Source organism: Corvus hawaiiensis, chromosome 3 (assembly GCF_020740725.1).
Source record: "Corvus hawaiiensis isolate bCorHaw1 chromosome 3, bCorHaw1.pri.cur, whole genome shotgun sequence".
NCBI classification, from domain to species: domain Eukaryota; kingdom Metazoa; phylum Chordata; class Aves; order Passeriformes; family Corvidae; genus Corvus; species Corvus hawaiiensis.
In genome coordinates, this window is record NC_063215.1 from 104,144,065 (window position 1) to 104,149,488 (window position 5,424).

Below are 5,424 nucleotides of genomic sequence, written 5' to 3' on the forward strand. Positions count from 1 at the left end.
TCTTTTAAAAGCACCAAGCTATGAAAGGCACCTGTACATTCCAATGCTCACTGTTTTGCAAAGCAAACAGGTCTTGTTCAATCGATATTTATGCCCCCATCAGTCACAGCTGCAACACAGAGCTCTACCAGAATGTAATGAAGACGAAATTCATTCATTGCAATTACCAGTGAAAAATTAGGAGGGTTTTCATTGACGGGTTATTGTTTCACAGGTATCTCAGGGAGCGCTGTAACGCACAGTGGGCAGGTTAATTAAACAAGGTGCACCAGGCAGGCTGCTCACCATTTGCCCACAGCTGGTTTCATCACCGAGGTGACTTCCTCGCCTCACCCCTGCTCCACCAGACCTGTCCTGCCCAACACCACAGATGAGGGCAGCTTGGGCATGGCTTTCTGTTTTAACCAGCACTAAATACACAAGCAAGAGAGAGAGGAACTGGATTCCATCACACCTCCTGCACAGGCAAAGCTCTGCACATCCTAAAAAGCCTGGATTTACTCCTAGATTTCAGAGTGGGGTTTCACCAGCAAAGCATGACAGAAGTTTCCCCTTCTCTCACATCCTGGACCTATCCATGCCCCCAGCCAAGTCCCAGTCAACATAAGCTTCCTGGGTATTAAACACTCTGCCTCTTCTTTTTTTTTTTGTTCCCAACAGCTTTGCCACTTCAATCCCTAATTGTCAAGATCTGAATTTTTGCAGGATACACAGTTATTTTAATCTGTTAAGTGGCTCTGCTGCTATAAAACTGACAGGAATTTAGTATCTGGAGACTGTCAGCTGAGCTCCAGGTGCTGAGGCTTTCTACACGGCAATGATGCAGAAGGAAGCACAGGCTGGTGGTGCAAGGCACACAAGCACAAAGCTGGCAAGGGTCCCTTTGCACTGAGGTCCGACCCTGTAGCGTGCTGAGCACCCTGGAACACCTGGAGCAGGCAGTGAGGCTGCTGAGCTTCTCTACATCTCCCAGGAGCCATTCCCCAGCTGCACACTCAGAAAGGAGCTGTTGCATTGCAAACACTACTATAAGTCAAGTAGAACAGGTCACTTTTTTTAATAAAGGAAACTTTTCCTCTGTAGCTTTTCTCCTGCAGCAAGCCCGTGACAGACCTGCTTTCCCTCCAGAGGCTGTCAGCTGTGCTTCAGCCATTCATCAAAGGGAGCAAGCTAGCATGCAGGAGGGAATGAAGAGAAATAAAATACCAAACCCAACAAAAACTATCTTCCTGCCCCTCCTGCACACACTGCTGACCCTGAGCACAGGAGCCCAGACCCCTGAAACCCCCTCCCTGCTGCAGGGCTCTGCTATACAGCCACTGTGGTCTCACACAGGTGCAGGAAATGAGAGGACCAAGGGCTTGTCATCCACCTACTCATCTCCTGCTCCCTCATTAGCATCCCTCAGGGCCACACAGCCACAGCCTGGCACAGGACACAGGAGCCAGCACACCAGCAAAGCATCGCTGCAGAGCCAGCTACAAGTACTCTTCACAATTAATTTGGGATTTTGCTTGTAATTAATCCCGCGTATCAGTTCCCCTCATTATTCCTTAATGTAATTAAGTTATTAGTTTATATGTCCCCCCCTCAAAGCAGAGCAGAGGGAGGGATCAGAGGGAGGCAGGGGAGATGCCAGGCGGTAGCACAGGGCCATGAACCCAGATTACTGGAGCACATGCCAAACCCCACCACAGCCTCCCTGAGCGACTTCAGGTAGGTCACTGGCAGCCTGCTTTTCCAAGAGGATAAAACGATTCCAATTCCTCCGGAGTCCATGCGAGACAGAAGGATACAAAGTTCAATTAGCCTCTCCGGGTCCTGGTTTATCCAGCTGGAAAACTGCCGGGACAAGGAGACAGGCTGGAACTAATTAAAGCTTGCAAAGTGTTTCGAAGCCCTCCTCCAAAAGGCAGGGAAGGCAGGAGGCATCAAGGAGTCCCAGCCGATCCACGACCCCAGCCAGCCCCGTGTCCTTACACCCCCATCCATCAGGCTCGGCTTCCCCGCAGGCTGAGCCCACACTGCTAACCCGGCACCCGGCCGGGCAAAGCTCCCTGGCAGCGGCAGGCACCCTGCTACGGCTTCTCTTCCCAGCCAAGTCACGGGACTTCACAAAGGGCAGCGAAAGGGCGAGTGTTACTTACAGCACTAATGGGGCTTGATCTGCCCCTTGGAAAAGAAAGAAAAAAGAAGCCCCAAGCCAACAGCAGTAAAAGCAGCACTGGAGGGACCGGCAAAGCTGTCCCAGGAACAACTTCATGGTCCTAAACACTGCCAGCTTTCTTCTTCCATACCCTACCAGCCCTGCAAGGTTGCTACACCTCACGGCCAGGAGGGAGTCCCACACCCTAAAATCCAGCCTCAACCTGCTCCTGCCGCCCTGGCACGTACCACCAGCGGCTGCAGGCAGCAGGGAGGAGGAGGAGGAGGGAAAGGAGGTGACACGGATTGAGGGAAGCAAGGGCTGGCAAGTAGGGGGGCCCTCTAAACCTGCCTGCCCCTGGGCAGCAGCGAGGGATCCATAGAGATGGGCTGCAGGGGAATATAGGAAAAAAAAATTACAGGGGGAGGTGAAGCCAAGTTAATTACAAGACACTGCTGCACCCACCTCTTCGGGCACGAACAGCTTGAGAAAGCCCAGCTACTGCTGCAGGACCTCCCCCAAACACCTGTCTTCACCACATCTTTGAGATGCCAAGCCAGCAGTGTGTTTTGGACAAAGGAAGGACTCAAAGACTGCGTCGGACCCTCACACCAAGGGCCTGCCCTTTGGAGGCCCTGCCCACCCCAGCACAGGATCCTCTGGCTGCAAGAAAAACATCACAAGCCTTCCTTTGGGAAGCTGAGGCCTGGATCTGGTTCAGGATTTGGGGTAAAGCAAGGGGTAGGGTGAGACCCAAGTAACAGTGATCGATGAGCATCTGTGGAGCCAAGGGCGGCAGATCTGTGAGCAGCAGCTCTGCTGTTGGCTCTCAGCAAGGCACCAATGTGCCACAGCCAGCCAGGGAGCTCAAGCACCACAGCCTTCCAGCATGGGATGTGTGCCGAGAGCCTGCCAGGACACAGGCACGGCCAGGAGACAGGCATGGCCAGGATGCAGCGTTACCAGCTGAAGCCTAACTGGAAAGGTCTAAAGGTTAAACCTACTCGAGGCATGATACATGGTGTGCCCATGTCCGTAGAAATACAGTTCAGCTGGGAGAGAAGCAGGGGAGGGAACAGGTTGGAAAATGCTGCCAGGAAAGTTTATGTGGATTTGCTCCATTTCCCCTCTGTAGCTGTTTTTCAACATTTGAGGTGCTGTTAGCAACCCAGCACTTCCTCCTGTTTCTCGAGGAATTTAGGAGGACATCCCCTAACTGCACAAGTTCTCATCAGTGGCAGCCAGTCCCGGTGGCCAGGGCAACAGGACACCCCACCAGGCTCCTCTCTGGACCACAGCATTCCTGTCTCTGGTACACCAGTCAGCTCTGCAGCCATTCAGAAGTGTTAACTGAAGTTACACCACGTCCCCACGCTCATAAACAGCTTATAAGTCATACTGCTCCAAAGCAGCTTCCAAAGCCAAAAAACGCAATGCATTAAAAAATAAAAAACAATCTGCACTCTATGGATCTCAAGGGGATGCAACCATTTGGATGGAAAATTCAGAAGAAATGAAAGAGAGGCAATTTAAGCAGTCAAATTGCTGGAGTTATGGCAACTTGGCAGTGGCAGCTTTGAAATATGGGGATGGATCCTGTGTGGCAGAAGTTCACCTGCTGCGGGAGCCAAGACCAGCCTGTAACAGCATCAGCAACCTGCACCCTGAGGTGGGGGAAGCTGTGAATGGGAGCAGAAAGTCAAAATGGGCTGCAAAATGGCAGCAGTTCAGCTGCGGCTGGTGCTAAGCAAAAAGCAAGGCTCATTTCAAGGAAATTATAGTAGCCCCTGTCAAACAGGGGAAGTCTTTTTTTGCAGTTTTTACAAATACGGTTTTGACACCAAAGCACAGTTCTGGTTAAGAAAGTGCTTGTATTCTAACTCTGCTTTCAGTGACTTATTTATTGCCTTCCCCAGCTTAAATAAATAAATAAATAAATGTATAGATAATTATTTCTTTTTGGGGCCTGAAGTTGCACAGATTCATTCCCTTCTTCTAGGATTGAAAGATTTACGAAAGCCTGAAAAAACCTCCTCAATCATTTTTATTTAAAAAAACATGGAAAACCAATAATTCCTCAGGATGAAAAAATCAAAGTAAGCTTTATGAGTTCTTTTTTTTTTCCAATCAGGTCGTTAATTCAGTTGCTGAGGTGACAGACACATATATGAGACTCTCCAAAGACGTGGCAAACACGTAAACCTGTCACATACTGTGGGCCAAACACTGCTGGGTGTCACTGGTGCAAAAAAAGGAGCTGAGGTCTCACATCCTTCCTCTGCCACAATAACCCTAATCTCGGTGTATTTTCAGAAGCTGGACTCCAACCCGGATTAATTAATTCAAGATTTACAACAGTACAACTAAGCAGTAACTAATCCACGTCCTTCGGAAAGTTAACCCTCGGCTAAGCCCCAGCCGCTCTCAGCCGAAGAGGAGAGGACAAGGGACCCGGAGAGGACACGGCACCTCGTTCGGCCGCAGCTGCTCGCAGCTCCCCTGCTTTTCGTCTGGGCAGTGAAACTCCTCTGATTCATTCCCTGTGTGGAGCGAGATGCTCCTCACATCTCTGCCGTGCTGTCACTCCGGGGACTCAAACACGACACAGAAAGGCGCGATTGCACAGGCACCCTCCTCCCAGCCCGGCTGGGGCTCCCAGGGCAGCAGCATCCTGCCCGTGTCTGCTCTTCCATCACAACCAGCGGCGAAAAGCCCCAGCACTTTAACCGGGCTCGCCCAGCCCGCGTACGCCAAGCACGGACCATCAAAGTCTGCACCCCTCTCGTTTCAGCCCAGAGAGGATCGAGCCCTTCTCCTTTAGTGGAGAGCTCAGGAGCACGGCGTGACCCACGGGGTCGCCGGCCGCCCACCCGTGACACAAACCACGCGTTTCGTTTCCTTGGGGCGCCCCGGTCCCGCCGCCCCCCAGGGCCCGGAGCCTGGGATGCTCCAAGGTGGCGTTGGGGCAAAGGGCCGGCACCGCCGGCGGCCCCGACGGCCGCAGCCTCCGGTGAAGCGGGGCGGGGGGGCGGCTGGGGCTGCCGCTGTCCGAGACCAAGCGGAGCGAGGAGAGGGGGACACCACGACCGGAGGGTACGGAAAGGGCCGCAATGCCCCCCCCGCACAGGCACAGGTCCGGTACCCAACTTGAAAGGGAGCGCGATGGGGTGGGGGGGGGGGGGGGTCCCGAAAACCGCCGGGAACTTCTTCCCCGGGCAGCGGCGGCATCGCGCCCAAGTCCCGCCGGAGCAGCCGCGGCCCCGCCGCCCCTTCCTTAC

At 53.1% G+C, this 5,424-nt stretch overlaps 1 protein-coding gene across 2 annotated transcripts in view; it reads right to left on the reverse strand.

The window, feature by feature from the left end:
- Positions 1 to 5,424, reverse strand: part of GALNT14 (polypeptide N-acetylgalactosaminyltransferase 14) — a 95,639-nt gene that overhangs the window by 89,806 nt on the left and 409 nt on the right. The window lies entirely within an intron of this gene.